The sequence below is a fragment of the Castor canadensis genome, chromosome 10 (assembly GCF_047511655.1).
Source record: "Castor canadensis chromosome 10, mCasCan1.hap1v2, whole genome shotgun sequence".
In the NCBI taxonomy this organism is placed as follows: domain Eukaryota; kingdom Metazoa; phylum Chordata; class Mammalia; order Rodentia; family Castoridae; genus Castor; species Castor canadensis.
In genome coordinates, this window is record NC_133395.1 from 106,566,144 (window position 1) to 106,588,839 (window position 22,696).

Here is a 22,696-nt window from a genome sequence, read left to right on the forward strand (position 1 = left end):
GAGCTATGCATTTGGTAGCTGAGTTGTTTCAAATGCCATCATGTTATCTCACAAATTTAAGGGACAAAAATTAAACAAAGCACTGAGATTATCTTTATGACAGGTGGAGATTAAAAGTTGAAATTAAAGAACTTGAGGACTGGGATGGAATATGGTAGCATGAAATAAGTGAAAAAAATTTTCATAAAAATGTATTTCTTTAGCCAAATTTAACATACATTAAGTTCTAAGAGATTAAAGTTATAATTCTCAAATTCTTCTATTATTCTCTTAATTTTCCATACTTTACTCTTAAACCTACCCTGCATATTCCGCAGGTACACATTCATATCCACTCCACCTTCCCCTTATACACATAAACCTCTTTCTTGCTTGCAATAACTATAAATTTCCATAGCTCAACAAAAGAAGGGTGAAATGCCAAATTTTTGGTCACAGCATGCTAAATTCAGTATATAGTTAAATTTAAGCAAAAAATCTGCATGCCCAAATGCAAAGACTATATTTTAGCTCTCAAAAGAATCTACATCCTTTTGGCTCTTTTTAAACTGGTTCCCATGTTTACAGAAATGGCTGCTTAGTTCTGCGCCTCCCAGTAGGATTAGCTAATCCTGCACCTGCTATTTACACAGTCACAAACGCATCTCTATCCCACAAGAATGCTGAGCCACCCTAGAGTTGAAGCTGGCATAGCAAATCCATCACTTATAGAGAAGATATTCTAAAGTTGTTACAAAATGCTTATTCTTTCTGTAAAATTACAGCCCAGAATTTAGTTTAGAAAAATTCCTTTCTGTACTTAAGAAACAATAGAACAGAAATGTGTACCAACAAACTTTTCATTCTGATCCATAGGCACTGTACTAAATTCAATTCTACCATCAAAGATTTTCAAAATATTCAATTCTATTGCTTAATCTCAGTTACTATCTAAAAATTATTCACAAAAGTATTCTAATTGTATCATAGTTTCCATCTTAAATGTCAATATCCCTGAAAGGTCCACTGAGGACTTGGTCTTAATGTTGTTGCAATCATCAGTTCATTTTTATTCAAATCCTTCATTCCCAAATTATTGTTAGTGACCTACAATTAGCAGATTGAATTGAGATGAAATGCAAAAACAAAAAATACATTAGATTACCTTAGGGCATTTCAAACATCAACATACATAGTTAGCAAAGTAACTGAGGCTACATTTCATAAATATTTTACTGCTTCATACTGCTAATTATATATTTGAAATGCTGAAATTTTTCATTGGAGAGAAGAGCTAAACTATGAGTCTGTTTTAGAATATGCAGGTCTCCTTTTGTTGGAGAAAGAATTGAAGTATCACATATTTTTTGAGATACCCAAATTTTTGACCTTCAATTGGTTTCACTTATTAATAGATGTTTATCCAGCTTTAAACTTTATACAAGGTATACAGATATTGAAACATCACATGATACCACATAAATATGTGCAATTTTGTGTTAAATTTTAAAATTTTTAAATAGGGGTCTTCAGTCAATTTTTCTTTTGAGTATATCTTGAGAAACCATAAGATAGCTCCATTTCAGTTATTTGTTTCCACCACCACCCTAGAACATAAACTTAAAATGACTGGATTCATGCCCTATTCTGCCCACATACGCAACAGAACTTCTTTATACAGTACTATTTTCTAAGATGCACATGTTTCAAATTCAGGATAAAATACAGAGGCAAATTGCCTTTTTAAACATTTTAAAGTCTTCCACAATAAAATCTAAAATTGGAGCAATGTTAAAATAGAGGACATCGTGATAAAGAATCACTGAAGTCTCTGGAATTAGTATTATAAATGTGGTTCTCTTTCAAGACAAGTTTTTACCTTTTTTATTTTTTTAATCAAAGCAGGTTCAACAAAAGAAGATCTTCAGATTCTGAAACAGAATCTCAAAGAACTAGGCCATGTTAATAGCAATACAGAGTAATTGGGTGCATCTGAAAGATACCATTGTTCACATTTCCTATAGTTGTTAAAATAACTCTCTGAAAGGGGTAGATATTCTTATAGCCCCACACCATTCATAATGCCACTTGGGCATAAGAGCAGCCATATCTGTCAAAACAATATTAAAATAATTTTCCAGTTTCTCTAACCTAGGTTTCCGATGCTAAAAGGGTCACATTCATGGAGTAGCTGCCTTCAGGTTTTCAGGGAGAGAATCCAACTCTACTACTGATAATTGAGAGATAACCCCCTAAACACCCTGAGCAGTGCTTCTCAAACTGCACTGTGTATCAGAAGCACCTGCAAGGTGTCAAACACACAGATTTTTGGGCCTCACCTCTGAGTTTCTCATTCAGTAAGCCTGGGCTGGGACTTGAGAAAACATTTCCAGGAGACACTGATGCTATTGGCCTAGAGAACAATAAAAATGGTAGGGGAACAAGCTCTGCATAGCTTTAAAAGGTATACTACATAGACCAGTGAGTCCAATGTGCACTCAAGGCTGAAACCAGAAAAGAACCTATAGCAATGGTTCTCAACTTTGACTATACAATTGGAATCGCCAGAGAAAATTTTTAAATACTGATACCTGGATCTCACTCTCAGAAATTACAGCCTCAGGATTTTAAAAGTTCCTAGGTTATTCTGATGTGTAGAATAGTTTGGAAATCACTGAACTTTACCTAATTCAAATTTTTCACATTATGTGTATTTAAAATGCATTTGGCTTATAAGCCATGAGGCTACCAAAAGTTATTGAGGCATTTTTCTCTAAATTCAAATATTTAATTTTTTATTAAGCCATTGCAAGTAATTTCAAAATAGAGAAGAAAAGTATGCATTATTTTGGATGATAGAATTATAGTTTTCTTTTGGGTATACTTTATATATTGAAATTTTACTTTTTACAGTGTACACTCTTGGAAGTTTTGACAAATGCAGCCACCACCACAATCAAGATATAGAAGAGGTCCATCACTCCTTAGAGGGGAGGGATGTTACCCATCTAAGTTGCACTTGGCAAGCTCAGCCAAGGACAAGGTCAAAGATTTGACTCATAATATAAATGATTATATATGTATCTAATTTTTTTAATTGAGACAGTCCTCATTTTTTTTCTTTTTGCCTTTTATCATTTTTACATTTACTTACATATGTATACATTGTTGGTGCCACCTCCTCCATCGCCTATGCCTCCCCTCCCTCCTGCTTCCAGGAAGAACCTGTTTCACATTCTTCTTCTCTGATATTGTTGAAGAGAAAACATAAGAGATAATAAGAAAGACATATCATTTTTGCCAGTTTGAGATAAAGATAGCTATACAGAGAGATTCCTAGCACTGCTCCCATGCACTTGTGTATTGCAACCCACATTGGTTCATCTCTACCACAACTCTTTGCTATTGCCTGGTCGCCTTCCCATCGTGGCCTCTGTCAACTTAAGATAACTTTATTCACTCCTCAACAGGGTGCACATCAATCACATTCAAGTTTTATGTTTCCTTGCCTTTCCCTATTTCTCTGGTGCATGTTCTCCCCTTAGTGTGTGACCATGTCCAATAAATTACCACATATGGGGGAGAACATGCGATTTTTGGCTTTCTGAGCCTGGCTAAATTCACTTACGATGATATTCTCTGCAGAGCAACATGCCCAAGTTTTATTGTGACTACTGTGACACATACCTCACCCACGACTCCTCATCTGCGAGAAAGATACACTGCATTGGTAGGAAATGCAAAGAGAATGTGAAAGACTACTATCAGAAATGGATGGAAGAGGAGGCTCAGAGCCTGACTGGCAAAACAACAGCTGCATTTCAATAAGGAAGATACCTCCAACTTCATTCTCTGCTCCTCCTCCTGCAGGGGCAATGATGTCAACCCCCCAGTCTCCTGGGTCTTCCTTGCCCAGGTATGATGCCAGCAGCCTACACAGGAGGCCCTCCCATGGTGCCAATGATGGGTCCTCCTCCTGGGGTGATGCCAGTGAGACCTGCTCCTAGAATGAGACTGCCCATGGAGGCCACATGCCAATGACACCTGGGCCTCCAATGATGATACCTCCAGCTTATCCCATGATGGTGCCCACTCGACCAGGAATGACTTGACCAGACAGATAAGGATTGAGGGGAGGCCTCCTTCTATCAGTTTAGATTACTTGTTCTACTTCACCAGGAGATCCTGGTGCTGTGACTCTGGGTGTCTTCCAACAGCATGACAAGGAAGACTTTCTCCACTTTCTTATCAAAAGAATAGTTTTGGAGAGGAGACGTGGTACAAAAAAAGCAACAGTTTTCATTTGTATTGTGAAATGTGAAAACAAAATTGTCAGCTCTTATAGGTAAAGACGTGTTCCCTTTTTCTCCCCTCTGTACTCTTTGTGTATTATAAAGGAGATAAAACATTAAAAAAAAGATGATGTTCTCCAGTTCCATCCATTTTCTTCTGAATGACAAAATTTCATTCTTCTTTGTGGCTGAGTAAAATCCGTTGTGTATAAATACCACATTTTCTTGATTCATTCATAAGTAGTGGGGCATCTTGGCTGTTTCCATAGCTTGGCAATTGTAAATAGTGCTGCAATAAACATGGATGTGCAGGTGCTTTTGCAATAAGTTGAGTTGCATTCCTTCGGGTATGTCCCTAGTAGTGGCATTTCTGGATCATATAGCAGATCTATGTTTCATTTATTAAGGAACCTCCTATTGTTTTCCAAAGTGGTTGTACTAGCTTACATTCCCACCAACAGTGTATGAGGGTTCCTTTTCCCCACATCCTCACCAGCATTTGTTGTTGGTGGTGTTCTTGAAGTTAGCCATTCTAACAGGACTGAGGTGGAATCTTACTGTGGTTTTGATTTGCATTTCCTTTATGGCCAGGGATAGTGAACACTTTTTTCATATGTTTTTTGGCCACTTGGATTTCCTCCTTTTGGGAGGAGTGTAATACTGACTTCACAGAATGAGCTAAGCAGTGTTCCTTTCCTTTCTATTTCATGGAAAAATTTAAGGAGAGTTGGTGTTAATTCTTCGTTGAAGGTCTGCTAGAATTCAGCTGAGAATCCATCAGGTCCTGGACTTTTATTTTTTGGGAGACTCTTTGTTGCTGCTTCAATTTCATTGTGTGTCATAGATCTGTTTAGGTGATTAATATCTTCTTGGTTCAGTTTTGGATGGTCATAAGTATCTAGAAATTTTTCAATTTCTTCAAGGTTTTCCAATTTATTGGAACATAGGTTCTCAAAGTAGTCTCTGATAATCCCCCAAATTTCCATGGTATTTGATGTTAGCTCTCCTTTTTCATTTCTGATTTTGCTAATTTAGTCTTTTCCCTTCTCATTTTAGTCATATTTGCCAGGAGCTTGTCAATATTGTTTATTTTTTCAAAGAACCAGCTTATTGATTCTTTGTATGGTTTTATTAGTCTCTATTTCATTAACTTTGGCCCTTATTTTTATTATTTCTCTCCTTCTGCTTGTTTTGGATTTTGCTTGCTCTTGTTTTTCTAGGAGTTTCAGATGTAGCATTAGTTCATTCATTTGAGACTTTCTGTCCTTTTAGTATATGCACTTATGGTTATAAAGTTTCCTCTTAGGACTGCCTTTACTGTGTCCCAGAGGTTCTGGTAGGTTGTGTTTTCATTTTCATTAGCTTCCAGGAAACTTTTAATCTCCTCTCTTTTTTCATCTATAACCCATTGGTTGTTGAGAAATGTGTTATTCAGCTTCCAATTATTTGCATATTTTCTGCTGTTGTTTTTGTTGTTGAGTTCTAGTTTTAATGCATTGTGATCAGAGAGAATGCAGGGGGTTATTTCTATTTTCTTATATTTGCTGAGACTTGCTTTTTGCCCTAAGATGTAATCTATTTTAGAGAAAGTTCCATGGGCTGCTGAGAAGAATGTATGTTGTACAGAAGTTGGATGAAATATTCTGTAGAAATCAGGTAGGTCCATTTGATCTTTGATGTCAATTAGTTCTAGGATTTCTTTGTTTGGATGACCTATCTATTGGTGATGGAAGGTATTAAAGTCTCCCACTACCACTGTGTGATAGTCTATATGTGCTTTTATGTCCTTTAGTGTATGTTTGATGAAATTGTGTGTATATTGTTGATAATTGTTATCCTTTTGATGTATTGCCCCTTTTATTCGTATGAAGTGTCATTCTTTATCTTGTTTGACCAATGTAAGTTTGACGTCTACTTTGTCTGAGATAAGTATTGCTACTCCTGCCTGTTTTGGGGGGCCATTGGCTTGGTAAATCTTCTTCCAGCCTTTCAACCTAGCCCAGTGTTTATTTCTGTCAATAAGATGGGCTTCTTGTAAACAACAAAATGTTGGATCTTCCTTTTTAATCCAGTTTGCTAAACAGTGTCTTTTCATGAGGAGTTGAGTCCATTAACATTGTGTTAATATTAATAGGTATGTGGTGATTCCTGCCATTTATTGTTTTTGTTGTTTAAGGGCCTGATTGCATGCAGTCAAATCAATGCTACTCTCTGATTGCTTGTCTTCTTCTGTGATTTTATGTTTCCTGTGCTCTCATGATTTTGTTTGCTTTCGTGTTCTGTGTGCAGAATTCCTTGGAGAATCCTCTGTAGTGGTGCCTCAGTGGTCATAATGTTTTAGTTTCTGTTTATCATGGAAGATTTTTATTGCCCTATCAATTTTGAATGATAGTTTTGCTGGGTAGAATATCCTAGGGTTGAAGTTATTTTCATTCAGTGCCCGAAATACCTCACTCCATGCCCTTCTTGCTTTTAAGGTTTCAGTTGAGAAATCTGCTGTGATTTTGATTGGTTTACCTTTTTATATTATTTGGTTTTTCTCTCTTACAACCTTCAATATTCTTTCTCTATTCTGTATGCTTGTCGTTTTAATGATAATATGCCATGGGGAGGTTCTGTTTTGGTCAAATCTGTTTAGTGTCCTGGAGGCTTCTCGTACCTGAATGGGCAAAATTTTCTGTTATTATCTTGTTGAATATGCTATGTATCCCTTTGGTTTGCACCTCTTCTCCTTCTTCAATGCCCGTGATTCTCAGGTTTTGGTCTTTTGACGGAGTTGCTGAGTTCTTACATATTCCTTTCATAGCTCTTGAGTTGTTTGACTAAGATTTCTTCTGTGTTTTCTTTAATTACTATTTTATCTTTTAGCACTGAAATTCTGTCTTCCACTTGTTCTGGTCTGTTGGAGTGGCCCTCCACTGTGTTTTCTGTTTACTAAAGGGACTTTTTATTTCCAGGATTTCTGTTTGATTCTTTCTTCTGAGGTATTCCATATGTTTGTTCAACTCCTCTTTTAAAACTTGTGTTATCCTCTTTAATTCATGAATCTCTCTGTTTAAGTATCCTCTGCTTCACTTTGATGTTTGTTGAGGTCCTCTCTAGTTCCTTTATTTGTTTCTGTGTCATCTCATGTTCTTTATTTTTGGCATCTTGAAATTTCTTGAGTGCATCTTGTACATTCTGGTTAACCATGTTTAATAAAGTCTCCATGAATTTCTCAGAGATTTCTTCTTTGAGGGTTTTGTTTTGTCTTGTTTTGTTTTGTGTGTGGGCTTCACTGAGTTCCTTAGTTACATTTGTCATTGTTTTGTTGAGGTCAGGAACTGGGTATCCATTTTCTTCATTTCCCAATGAATCCTGTATTGAATTATTTTTTTGAGGAGAGTAGTTTCCATCTCTTCTTCTTCTTCCCATTGCTCCATTTGGTGCTGTGCAACTCTATTTTTGGTTGGCTAGTTGTTTGATTTGATTGCCTGAATTCTTTCCCTGATTTAATTTTTGTGTTGTGGCTGACTTGGTTGTTAGCTAGTTTGATGTGCTCTGTCTGATCCTGGTCTTGAGGTGTAATTTAGCATTAACAAGTTCACAGGTTCAATACCAGACCAGTTGTTAACATATTCTATAGAAAACCCCTTGATGATAATATCTATAAACAGTAGAAGTTGGGGGTGTGGATAATGGTTATTAGCCTAGTTATAGATTTTGGGGAATTGGTAAAGGTGGCACTAAAAAAGGCGGGGAAGGGTGGTGGATGGGTTAAGAAGTATGGGGGCTGCTGGGCTTTGTGGTCTTTGTGTGTGTTTGGGTGTATTTCTGTTGTAGTAGTGGAGGGTGTTTGTGTCAGGGATTGCAGGGGACTGGGGTTGTGTGCAGTTGGTACAGTAGGCTAGTCAGCAGGTGGTAAGTTTGTAGGAGGGAGGGGTAGTGTGGTGACAGGTTGGGGGAGGATGGGAGGGGAGGTGAAGACAGGAGAAAGTGTGGCTGAAAAGGGACAGAAAGAGTAATTGGAAAGGAAAAGAATGGATTGTAGTATGAAAGAAGGAGGGAGAGTGAAGAGGATGAGAATAGGGATAAGAGAATAGTGATGATGGAGTTAATAATACAGGAATAAAAGAGGGGGGAAAAGGCACAATAAAAAAATACCAGGTTCAGGAACCACAGAAAGTTAGTCTATTAATAAAAGTTCTGGAGTTATTTCTTAGGTGTCTATTCCTAGTATTAGTGTTCAAGCAGAAACTCTGATGTTGTCTCTGGCTTATGAGTGATATTTGGACCTTCTGTCCACAAGATAGTTGAAGTTTGACATGAGGTCAGACTGCCAGCTCATGCAGGGTGGTCAGAGCTGTTTTTAGCAGGTGGCAGCTGTGTTGTTCTTCAGCTGCATCTCTGTTTGGTCAGGTCCTCCCCCAGCAAGGTGGGGCAAATCAGTTTTGAATGTTGCCCTCTGTCCTAGAGGTCAACTCTGTGATCCACCTCCTTCCCTGCTTTGGGTTGGCCTGTTGTCCCACCCCCTCTCAATCTTTGTGCTTCTCCTGATGTCTGCTGAGTGCTGGCAGCTCTTCTGGGAGGTTAGTTTTTTGCTCTGCTCCCTCTCTCAGCCTTTATGCCTCTCCTGATCTCTGCTGGGTGCTACTGGCTCCTCTAGGTGGTTGGCTTGTTGACCTGCCCCTGCTCTCAGCCTTTGCTGCTTTATGATGCACTGAGAGCTCAGTTCCTTGCCCCAACTCTGACAGTTCAGTAGTGAGAGATCAGCTCCCCTAACGCAACCCCTCACCCATTCTCCAGGGCAGGATCAGCATTCCACTCCCACCTCTAAGTTTGCTGTTTATGGTTTTCAGTTTTGTTGGGGGGGGGGGCTTAGTCTACCCAGGGGCTGGGCTGGATTATTTTCCAGGGTGGGATAGGATGGGTTTTGGGTAGTGGAGCTGTGTATAGCGGGTGATGCTCACTTGTTTCTTCTGCGATCTCATGCAGGCAGCTTTGTAGCCACCTGGTGGGTAGAAATGGTGTGTTGTTTTCAGTGCGACCTGGCATAGGGAGGCTTTCCACGGGCTAGGGTTCCAGGATGTTGCAGGGTTTGATTCTGATTGATGTTCTGTCTTCTGCTTGTTGGGAGAAGAAAGAAAAAGAGAGAGAGAGAGAAGCAACAGAGGACATTTTTTACAGGGCCAAAGGCCAGACACACCTTGCTGGCTGTGCTGGGAGGGATTTTTGTGGCTGTTAGGTGCAATTAAATGCTGATTTAAAGATCAAAGACTGCTTTGAATTTTGTCTGCTCCTAATATGATGGCAGTTATTATTTTGGCTAGGAGCAGTTAGAATTACCCAAGTGTGGCTCCAGTGTCTCAAGTAGGTTTCTGGAGTCATGGAGCTTAGGAGGTCTGATTCCCTACCTTAGCCACCATTTTAGATCTCATGTATAATGTTAAATGGAGTTAAATTGAATGTGATTAATGCTGAATCCATAACTTGCCTTACTGTTAACCTAGTTAAACCTAGACAATGAGCGTATGAGAATTTTCTATGCTGTTATGTCACTTTTCACTTTATTTTTTTTTTTTTTTTGCTGTACTGGGTTTGAACTCAGGGCTTCATGCTTGCTAGGTAGGCACTTTACCACTTGAGCCACTTTGCCAGCCCTACTTTTGTACATGTTTGAAATTTCCTATGATAAAGTTTTATAATGAAATAAAAGGCAAGAAGGATTTTTATGCAAATGTCCATAATTGCATTATTGATAAGAGCCTAAAACTGGGAGAGGAAAGTCCAACAACAGGTGAGTAGATAAACAAAATGGGGTATATTCTCATGCCTATTGTGGCCTAATCTATATGGGTTGAACCACCTAGAATAGCACCATCCATGTGCCTCAATTCAAAGATTGAAATGTGAAGATTCCAGGCAGAATGCTGGCTCAAAGAAATAATTCTTAATCTACTTAACACAAAGTCCAAAAGTATTTCACTCACTGAGGGGTGGAAAAGTGGGGCTGGCACATTTTAACATCCTACATTTAAAGGTAAAAAGTCAATGATGTCTATTCATAATCTCTTCTTTTACACTGCAAGTTGATCTGTTTCAAATCCTGATTCCTTAAATCCCTTGACAATCCTGGATTAATCAAATAAATTGAAAAGCTCTAGTGCATTATGAGACTACCAAAATGCCTTAATCAGTGACAAAACAGAAGACCCGTAAAGAGAAGTTATTTAGGGGGATTTCAGAGAGAATTAAGTGAGACATGTTTTATTATGAGCATGGGAGTTCTCGGGACCTCTCATGAAATAGAAAGTAGCATCAAACACATTAATACACAATCCTCCTTGAAAATAATTTTCCATTCAGCATATTGTTAGGGATTACCTTCTCTCTAAATACCATCAACAATGACAACAGAAAGATACAAAAATCAATTGTCAGGGCTATATCTTCTTAGATTAATACTAAATGAGGTCATAAATAAGTGTAATAAATATATTTTTAAATCAAAATTTGGCTTTTTAAATCAAATTCCTACATCACTACTTATGTATCAAACATTTAATATCATTTAATATTATGCCTTTGTCTCAATAACCAGGTTTGCTTGTAAGTACAAAGGCAAGAAGTTCGATTTGACTTCCATCATGTAATTTCTTGTTTTCTAAACATAGAAACTCAAAGACATTTCAGGGTTATTTCCATTGTGTTGCAGAATTTAATCAATCAACATTATACCTGATCCATACCAAGATTAAGCAAACTTTTTTCTTGCTCAATTTTTAAAAGGAGCCATGCAGAACTACTTCTGCCTTCCTTGTCATGTTAGGGAAGTTAGCACCTCCCAAAAATTCCACAAAGGGAGGTTAGAGATAAGACGATCAAGGACAGAGATCTAAACACTTTCTAAGAGTACTTCTGTCCCTCTCACTCTCAGGTCAATTGCCAAGTTTAAGAGTTGACTGAACTACTCTTTACCAGTTTCTGAACAACCACTCCCTATCTATCATCTTTCTCCCCTGAATAAATTACTAAGGTCCACATAGTTTAATAAAGATGAATTAAGATAGATTTTTTAGTGACTAGCTTGAGAATTCTGCCATATCCCTTTAGATAATTGAAACACCCTTGCATAGCAGAACTCACTGCTGGAGGGATGCTCTCAGCCAACAATAAACATATGGTCAGGGGGTTGTTTCTTAGCAGGAAGCTGTTGTAAACAAGATCATAGGGACCTGTCATCAGGACCCCAATACAGGCATGAGACAATGGATAATATTGGCTGGCAATACTCTCCCAAGAGCAAGTATATGGTATCTCCTCTCCCCTCTTGTAATAGCCTTGCTTATTTTTTTTAAAGTTCATATCCTGTATTTTTTTCTTTTCTTTTCTTATAACATCCTTCTCATGATGTTCCTGTTTATTTGTTTATTCATATGTGCAACAATGTTTGGGTCATTTCTCTCCCCTACCTCTGCCCCCTCCATCTCCACCTGCCCCACCCCCTCACTTACAGGCAGAAACTGTTCTGCCCTTATCTCTAATTTTGTTGAAGAGAGAGGATAAACAATAATAAGAAAGACAAAGCATTTTTGCTAGTTGAGATAAGGATAGCTATATAGGAAGATTCCTAGCATTACTTCCATGTACAAATGTGTTACAACTCATGTTGATTCATCTCTGATTTTTATACTGGTTCCTGATCCCCTTCTCCTATTGACCTCTATCACTTTAAAGTTTCTGCATTATTTCCTTTGCATTGAGGACATCAAATGCTATCATGCTTTTTGGATTTCTTACCTATCCTAGTACCTCCCATGTGTGCTCTCACCTTATCATGTGACCAAAGTCCAATCACATTGCTGTATTCACCCTACATCTAAAGTCTGCATATGAGAGAGAACATATGATTTTTGGTCTTCTGAGCCTGGCTAACCTTGCTCAGAATGATGTTCTCCATTTTCATTCATTTACTTGTGGATGATAAGATTTAATTCTTCATGGCTAAGTAGAATTCCACTGTGTATAAATACCACATTCTCTTAATCCATTCATCAGTAGTGGGGCATCTTGGCTGTTTCCATAACTTGGCTATTGTGAATAGTGCTGCAATAAACATGGGTGTGCAAGTGCCTCTGGAGTAACCTGTGTCGCATTCCTTTGCATATATCCCCAGGAGTGGAATTGCTGGATCATATGGCAGATCTATGTTTAAATTTTTAAGAAGCCTCCAAATTTTTTTCCAGAGTGGTTGTACTAATTTGCATTCCCACCAGAAGTGTACAAGGGTTCCTTTTCCCCCACATCCTCGCCAACACCTGTTGTTGGTGGTATTGCTAATGATGGCTATTCTAACATGGGTGAGGTAGAATCTTTGTGTAATTTTGATTTGCATTTCCTTTATTAGCCTTGCTTATTAAACAGATGCAACTTCTTCCCAAATTCTTTCATATCCAAACATGAAGACATCAAAAGTGAAACTGTATTAATTACACTGACATTTAAGCAAAATGGGAGCCACTTAGGCAAAATCTAGAGCTGAATATCTAAATCCAACACATTCCTTTTGTTTACATGAATACATACCCCAAGTTATATGGCAGTTTTAGCATGAGATTAAAAAAGACAAATCTGTGGCCTTAATAGATTCTCTTGGAATAAATGCAGTTGAAAACCTACAATTCACCCTGATTTTGAGTTGGATGTGAATAAACACATTACTTTTGAAGTTAGGATGGTAGCCTGTCCTTATGCATGTTTATCCTGTAGACACTGGGCTATATAAACACAGTACGGGTATTGCTGTATCTGGGGATGGTGAACAAAGGGAACCTGTGATTGTGTCAACTTATAGTGGCCATGCACAGGGGAGTCATTTTAAAATAGCAGCCTGTAGTCTGCTGAAATGCAAATTAACTTTTAAGGGATGTATAGATGGTATACATATATATATATATATGTAAATAACTGGTAAGGGTAAGTTAAAGTAAAGCACATAAGACTTAAAATGTTAGTAATTTCATTGAAATACCTTCCTTTAAAAGTTGGAGTCTAATTCTTCATCACTTGCATATGGGCCACACTTAACTGATTTGTTTCTAATAAATAGAATGTGGTAGATATGAAGCTATGTTACTTCTGAGGTTCCGTCATAAAAATGATGACTTCCACCTGGATCTTTCTATCTTGGATTGCTCACTCAGAGGGAAGTCAGCTGCCATGCCATGAGGACATCCAAGCAGCTCTGCAAAAAGCCAATGTAGGGGAACTGAAGCCTCCAACCACCAATCAAGATGCCAGAATTATGAGTCAGGCACCTTACTTATAAGTATGTCCTCCAGCCTCAGTCAAACTTTAGATAACTGCAGACCCAATTAACATCTTTCTACAATCTCCTCAAAGATACCAAGCCACAAGAGCCTAACTATGTCTCTCCTGAATATCTGATCCACAGAAAAAGCAAGGGAACAAATATTTATTGCTATTTTAAGCCAGTAAATTTTGGGGTAATTTGTTCCACAGTAACAGACAACTAATAGAAAGTAGATGTTTGACTGTTTGTTAGTTTTTTCGCTTTTAAGGGGAGGTACTACTTAAACCTTAGTATTGATGTACTCTCCACACAGTACCCTTGCAGATGGCTACCTAATCTCCATTCACTCTATAGAAATACCTGCCTAAGAGAACTTCACAACATACCCTCTAGAAGTATCTCTCTAAACATAGATTGCTGTATTAATAGTAATATTCAAGTGAAGCATGAGAAAGCCCTATACTTAGGTCCTTCAATGGCTTCTCCACTACCTTCAGAAGGAAATCCAAGATTTAGCATAACACAAAAGGTCCTTCATGGCCTAGCTCTCCCAAAAACCTCCACTCCTCCCCTAATGGGCTATAGTTCACAAGGATAAATTATTTATACTTTTTGTATGTAAGATGGGTCAGCAACAATTGTGAAAACTTTAAAGATGTAGGGAAAAAGAATACTGGGTATCCTGACTAACATGTTTTCCAGATTATCTTCAACTTTCACTGTTCTTGAATTATTTTACAACTCTATAAATTACGTAAAATTGATTGGAATGCAAATGTTCCTTGCCCACATCAATGCAAATGAATTGTGTTCTAGGGAGATGTAGTCATTTTTGTCCTTTGGATATTGAATAGTTTTTCATCTCTTTGTAAATTCATCTCACCATTCCTAATTGCTTATATCTGCATTGTGTTTTTTTATTCTCTTTTGAGTTAGCTGTGATATCTTACTGGTTCCCTGAGTTAAGGAAGTTAAGTCATACATTTGGCATATTCATTTTTATATTTGTACATGATTTTACCTTTTGAAAAAATATGTTTTAGCACAAATGAATTCACTCTTCCAAACTCTTGTACATAAGCTATGCCTAAAATGATCCTACAATATCTTCAGGACAAAGAACACTGGTTACCAAAAGCCAAGGAGGGGAGGGAAGAGAGAGAGATTGATTAATGGTAGAACCACACCAGATAGGAGGAATAAGTTCTTGTATTGTATTATACATAAGGGGAATAATAGTTAACAATATTTTGTCATACATTTCAAAGTAGCTAGAAGAGAAGATTTTGAACGCTCTCATCACAAAGAAATGATAAAAATTTGAGGTGATGGATAACCTTAACATCCTAAGTTAATCAATACACAATGTATATATTAACCAAGAAGCACACTGTGCCCCACAAAGATGTACAATGTTTATGTCAATTTAAGCCCTTCATGACTAAACCCTACCTAGTTATGAGATGCTTCCAATACCCCCCTCATTCTATTGGTCTTCCAATATGCATCCTTAATTTTCCTGCTCAGGTAGCATCTCCTTTCTGAAGACCACTGTAATAAACTAATAAATTAGATATTTGTCACCAAAGATACATGACTCTCCAGATAAATGGAAAAATATTTAGGAAGACTGTCTGTCTGGAGAAGCCAGGTACATTTATGTTTCTCAAGAAGTTTAGTGTGTGTGGAGACAGAGAATGAAGAATGATGAGAACTAACCATGGCAGTTGGTGCCTGACCTAAAGCCAATTGGAAACATGATGCAGCTGGTCATTGTCTCCACATTGTGAAAAGATCACCATAGCTGCTGAATGAAGAATGGAGGAAATACATCAAAGGTAGACCACATGAGATGTAGGAAGACTATTGTAAGAGGCTATTAAGCATGGCTCAAGTGGTAGAGCACTTGTTTAGCATGTACAGGCCCTGAGTTCAAACCCCACTATTGAAAAACAAAACAAAAACAAAAAGGCTATTGCAATTGTTCACAAGAAATGACAAAAAATGTGGCCAAGGTGTTGGAAGTAAAGATAAAAATATTAATAGTAATAATAACAAAGTGAATGGATTTTTTAAATATTTCAAAAGGAAAATAAACAGAATTGATAATGCAGTAAATAAATGGAATGGAGAGATGGCAAATGTCTTGGAGGAGTTTGTGTTTCTTATCTTGATTGCACAACAGTGTCACTCAAGGAGAGAACATGGGAAGAATGACTGGACTTATGGAACTGAGTATCACACCATTTGAAAATATAATCTTCATAACAAAAGAAAGGATAACTCATTTTCTAGAGCAAGGACAACTCTGCTACATAGCTGATTACACACACAAAAGTCACATTTTCTGGGTGGGATATTTTAGTCCATTGTTGGATGATCCATTAAAGTCAAACTGCTGTCTCGTGAAATACCCAGGCAGTGAACTTTAAAGAATAGAGAATAGCAAAGTAAGCTAAACAATATGCAATGATGAGAGCTTCTCCCAGCTCAGGGGATAGCACCATGTGGCCTTTTTCAAATGATTTAATCCTTGTTCCTTCATCTGAAAAGAGCATCTGAAAAAGGAATACATGAATAACAGCCTTACCCTAATTACAAGATGAATTCAGTCTTCCTGACCTGATATTTCATGTGTAATGTGATTCAACCCAATGTGAACCCTTTTTATCTAAGCTATCCAACTTGGATCTCCACCTTAATCAAACCACCCAAATAATTACCAAGTGTCCATACCAGTTTATGTTGATTTATAGATTAAAAGTTCATTTTATATCAGACATTCCTTCCATTTTTAACACTAATTCCTGTAGATGTATAACTCAGGTCTCCTCAAATTTTCATAGACCACTAGAATGACCTTCCAAAATATTTTAAGTTGGTACTTATGACAAATACTGAGTATCTTATATTATCATTAGTCTTGTAATAAATTAAACTTAATTATAAAAATAATCGCTACAAATTAGAATAGAATCAAAATAGCTAAGTAATGAAAACAAAATCATAGGAAAATTAAAACAGTTGGGAAAGAATTATTATGATCCCAGTAATTCCCATAACTCATACCTACTTAAGGGTAACAGTTAGGGGAAAAATTCAATTTCATATAAAAATATAAGAAATAAGGACAAGTTCTTACCCTATTTGAACTCATTTAATTTATACCATCAGAAAATTATTTATAGTAATTTTAAGAATTTTTGAAATCTTTGAGTGTGATAGGAATTGCAAATGATATTTACAAGAATAGCAATGAATTTATTTAGAGATAAAACTGCTAAACAGCACCTCTGTTAATGAGGAAATTATGGTGTGGCAAAATGAACTAAAAAAGATCTTCCTCTAGTAAAAATGTTTAATTTAACCTTTTTATAATTTTAACAAGTATTAATTGACATACTTTCAAATGTATCATAGATTCTTCACAAGAAGGTTGTTGGAGCAAACACATTCATTTAAAACATTCCCTAATGTCCAATAAAAGAACCAAAGATACAAAAAATGTGAAATAAAAAAATCAATAACTACTGACAACACCAAAAAGGACAGTTAAACAAACTTCATAATCAGTATTTATCAGTTATATGTCATTTAGAGTTAGTTGAGCACAGACAATAGAACCAGCCCACTCTCTCCTACTTTAAGAGCCTCAGGTAGCAGTCAGAAAGGGAGGAGGGTTTTTAGGGTTCCCACTGACATCAAACAATGGGCAAGGTATAAGAATTCAAAAAGCCTGCACTTTGGTAACTTACCCCTTTACAAGTCTGCAATAAAGGGAAAGTTAGAAGAGATACATATATAAATATATTGTCTTCAAATCTGTCTTCCTAAACTGAGAGATATGTCCTTGATGACAGCCCAACTTTCAACTTGGGAATCAGGTTATGTTTGCTAAGAAAAAATTCCATGAGGAAAAAAACAAAAAAAAAAGCAATCCTTTGCCAGGTATCAGTTTATTCCAACTTTTTGCCAAAGAACATGGCTTACCAAGAGGAGTGAGATCATCTGTTTTCAAATAAGAATCCCCTAACATATCATCACAACAGAAAATGGCAGATTGTTGACATTCCTAAATCCTGGCAGTGACTAACTACCCTGAAGAAAGAAAACACTGGGCACCCCAAAAGACACTCACAAGATCTCATAACCAGTGAGAAATAAAGCCCTCTTTGAATCCACAGGGAACCAACCAACCACAGGGGAAAAACAGTTTGCAGGGCTGCACTCCCAATCCCTCCACCCCTGAAAGCTCCCTGAAGTTCCACTCCTCCACTTCCTGGCCACACAAAGGGACTCTGAGCTCCATACTCCCCCCTGCTTCACAACCCATGCCCTGAAACAGCAGGAAAATCCATGCCACTTCACAAGCAGGACCCACTGCTCTGTGGGTGCCATAAGGCACAAACCAGCTAGATTTGTTATCCTGTGCCTGCAGCAGCTGCTCTGCTTGACTCTTAGAAACCTACACCCTGGCACAAGCAGGCTCCAGGGCCCCCACTGCCCTGTGGGTGCATTAAAGCACAAGCCCACCAGTTTTCCTACCCCATGGCACCATCAACTTGCTACTCAGCACTGAGAACCTGCTGCCATATGCACAATTGGATCCTAGGCTCCATGCTTGGCCACTCTGCCATCTCCAAAAGGCCTAGCTCCCCACAAAGCACTGAAGCCCAGCACTCCCCACCAAGTCAGCCCATGGGAGAGCTCCCACTCCTCCATCAAAGAGCAGGAACGCAGATCTTCCACTGAGTGGTGGTGAGTAACACCAGGAGGCCTATTTCCCACATGCACAGAGCCCAGCATCCCCAACTGTCCTCAGCCACAGGAGAGCTCTTGCAGAAACACCATGAGATAGCAGGAACACCAGCTCCCCCACCGAGGAAAGCAGTTTCACACACCGCAACTAGAATCTTGCCCCCAGAGCACAGTGTAAGGTCTACAGTGTGCCTCTCTCTGAGGAAAAATGCTGGAATTCCAGAAGAAAAAGTTCAAAACCCCAACCACAGGGGTACAAGGGATTGAAACCCCAAACCAAAAACAACTCCTGGTGTGTAATTCTCAATGCAGAATGAATTAGCAAAACAACTGCTCCCTCTAAAAAGCCAATTCCACCACTAAGGATTTAAACAACTGCATAAAGGAAAAAATACAAATGCTGATTAATGAGCTCAAAGAAGAGACACAAAAGTTAGTGTCTGATCTCAAAGAGGATGTGAATAAACAATTAAATTAGCTCAAGGAGAATACAAACAGACGAATGAAATTAAGAAGATTGTGCAGGATATGAAAGAGGAAATCACTAAAGGTATGGAAACCCTGAAAAATAATCACTGTGAAATAAACAACTCAATACCTCAAATAAAAATTTCAATCAAAAGCTTGGCAAACAGAGTGGAGCAAGTTGAAAATATGGTATCAGGAACAGAAGACAAAGTAGAAGAATTAGACCAAACAATAAAAGATCATGAAAAAATGCTAAGAAAATATGAATGGAACACATGAGATATCTGGGAGACCATGAAAAGACCAAACATACTAACTGTGGGTATAGAAGGAGAAGAGATACAAACTAAAGGCATAAACAACTTGTTTGATAGACTAATAGCTGAAAACTTCCCTAACCTTGAGAAAGAGAGAGTCATCCAGGTACAGGAAGCTTACAGAACACCAAGCCATCAGGACCAAAAAAGAAACACCACCAGACACACCATAATCAAAACACTCAGCATACAGAACAAAGAAAGAATATTGAAAGCTGCAAAAGAGAAAAGGCAAGTCACATATTAAGGCAAACCCATTAGAATAACAGCATATTTCTCATCACAAACTCTAAATGCAAGAAAGTCAAGGAAAGACATTATTTATCTGAAAAACAGTCAACCCAGAGTAGTCTATCCAGCAAAACTATCCTTCCTAATTTCAGGAGAAATTCAAACCTTCCACAAGGAAAAACTAAAGGAATTCATGACTACCAGGCCAGCACTGCAGAATATTCTTAAAGGACTTTTTCACACAGAAGGAGAAACTACCATGAGACAGGAAGATTCAAGAAATAATAAACACTTTTGTCCAAGTAGACCAGGAAACAATGAATAAGTAAAAGTAAACAACAGGGGAATAAACTGACTGGAAACAACACACACTTCTCAATATTAACACTCTGAATGTAAACAGCCTCAATGCCCTAATCAAAAGACATAGAATAGCAAACTGGGTTACAAAACATAACCGAACCATATGTTGCTTACAACAGATTCATCTCACTGAAAAAAAATAAACACTGGCTTGGAGTCAAAGGGTGGAAAAAACTATTGCAAGCAAATGGAACCCATAAACAGGCAGGAGTAACAATACTTACATCTAACAAAGTAGACTTCAGACTAAAATCAGTCAGAAGGGACAATGAAGGTCCCTTATATTAACAAAGGGTCATCAAGAGGAAATATCAATTAACATATATGCACCAAACATAAGTGCACTCTACATTTAAAAAAACTCTAATAGACCTAAAAGCATAGATAGACCCTAACACAGTGAAAGTAGGAGACTCGAATACCCCACTATCACCAACAGATAGGTCATCCAGTCAAAAGATCAACAAAGAAATTTCAGAGCTACTGCACACAGACCAAATGGACATAATAGATATCTCCAGAGTATTTCACCCAACAACAAGGCAATATATATTCTTTTCTGCACCTCATGCAATTTTCTCCAAAATAGAGCATATTTTAGGACAGAGAGCAATTCTCAACAAATTCAAGAAAATTGAATTAACCCCCTGTATCATATCAGTTCACAACAGAATAAAAGTAGACCTCAACAAAAAAAGAAACCCCAGAAAATATTCAAACACATGGACACTGGACAACACACTGCTGAAAGACCAATGGATGAGTGAAGGAATAAGGAAAAAAATCAAAAAGTTCCTATAACCTAATGAAAATGAAAACACAACCTACCAGAATCTGTGGGAACCAACAAAAGCCATGCCAAGGGGAAAGTTTATAGATATAAGTCCCTACATTAAAAATAATAATAATAATAGAGACTTCTCAAGTAAATAACTTAATCATGCACTTCAAGCTCATGGAAAAACAAGAATATACCAAACCCAAAACAAGAAGATGGAGAAAAATAATAAGAATAAAGACTGAGATCAAGACCAAAATAACTATACAAAGAATCAATGAAACAAAAAGTTGGTTCTTTGAAAAGATTAACAAGATCAACAAACACTTAGCCAACATACCAAAATGGAGGAGGGAAAAGACCCAAATTAATAAAATCAGAGATGAAAAAGAGGACATAACCACAATTGCCAACAAAATCCATAGGTCATTAGAGAGTACTCTGAAAACTTATATTTGAGTAAACTGGAAAATCTAGACGAAATGGGTAAATTTCTAGATGCATGTAGCCAAACAAAATTGAACCAAGAAGATATTAACCACCTATAGACTTATTACAAGCAATGAAATTGAAGCAATAATAAAGATCCTCCCTACAAAGAAGAGCTCAGGACCTGATGGGATCATGGCTGAATTTACCAAATTTTTAAAGAATTGATACCAATACTCCTCAATTTTTTCTAGAGAATAGAAAGAGAAGGAACACTACCAAATTCATTCTATGAAGCCAGCATTATACTTATTCCAAAACCCAATAAAGATGCAATCATAAAAGAGAATTATAGACCAATATGTTTAATGAACATAGACACCAAGATTCTCAACAAAGTACTGGCAAATAAAATTCAACAGCTCTTCACATGTCCTGAGGCCCAACTGCAGGTCTCTCCTTTTGGTGGCGGCACAAGAGCAGAGTCCAAGCTGCAGCAGCATGAGTCATGAAAGGAAAAGCATTTAGAAAGTTTCTTCTGTTGTTTGACCAAAAATTGGTAGAAAAGAATGAAGCTGAAATGGTAACTAAAAGTGGCATTATGCTTCCAGAAAAATCTCAAGGAAAAGTGATGCAAACAACAGTAGGGGCCATGGGATCAGGCTCCAAAGGAAAGGATGGAGAGATCCAACCTGTTAGTGTACAAGTTGGAGATAGAGTTCTCCTTCCAGAATATGGAAGCACCAAAGTAGTTCTAGATGACAAGGATTATTTCTTATTTGGAGATGGTGACATTCTTGGAAAGTACGTGGACTGAAATAAATCACTGAGATGGCATCACATGAAGCTGCCCATTCCACTCACTTCCTAAAATCTTTCATCATGTAAAAATAATTTCCATGTGTCTCCCTTTTATAATAAACCAATGATACCTAAACTGATGACATCCATTGTTTCTGAAGTTCAGTTTCACCATACCTGTATAAACATTTCCAAATAAAATATGTAAATGAATGGGTAGTTTTTAATATTAAAAAAAAAAGAATTCAAAAACACATCAACAAGATTATACAACATGACCAAGTCAGTTTCATTCCAGGGATGCAAGGATGGTTCAACATATGTAAATCTATAAATGTAATATAGATATAAGCAAGGACAAAAACCACATGATCCTCTCAATAGATGCAGAAAAAGCCTTTGACAAAATTCAATGCCTTTTCATGATAAAAGCTCTGAAGATAATAAGAATAAAAGGAATGTTCTTCAACATAGTAAAGGCTATATATACAAACAAATAGCCAACATTATACTAAATGGACAGCAACTGAAACTATTTCCTCCAAAGTCAGAAACAAGACAGGAATTCCCATTTTCCCCTTTCCTATTCAATATAGTTTTGGAAATCCTAGCCAGAGCAGTAAGACAAGAGCAAGAAATAAAATGGATTCCAATAGGGAAAGAAGAAGTCAAACTCTCCCTGTTTGCAGAGGACATGATCATATACCTAAAAGACCCTAAAAACTCTACCAAAAAAAAACTATTAGAAATTATAAACTCTTTTGGCAAAGTAACAGGATACAAAATTAGCATACAGAAATCAGAAGCTTTCTTATATGCCAAAAATGAACAGGCTAGAAAGAAATCAGGGAAACAATCCCATTTACAATAGCCTCAAAAACAATAACGTGCCTTGGAATAAATTTAATAAAGGAAACCAAAAACATTTTTGCTGAAAACTATAAACCACTGGAGAAAGAAATCAAAAAAGACATCAGAAGGTAGAAAG

The 22,696-nt window shown here is 37.3% G+C and overlaps 2 pseudogenes; both read left to right on the forward strand.

Annotated features, from left to right (window-relative positions):
- The first annotated feature begins 3,630 nt into the window (after positions 1 to 3,630).
- On the forward strand, positions 3,631 to 4,103 carry LOC109677583 (U1 small nuclear ribonucleoprotein C-like; annotated as a pseudogene).
- A 17,312-nt stretch (positions 4,104 to 21,415) lies between these two features.
- On the forward strand, positions 21,416 to 21,841 carry LOC141411335 (10 kDa heat shock protein, mitochondrial pseudogene; annotated as a pseudogene).
- Positions 21,842 to 22,696: the final 855 nt, after the last annotated feature.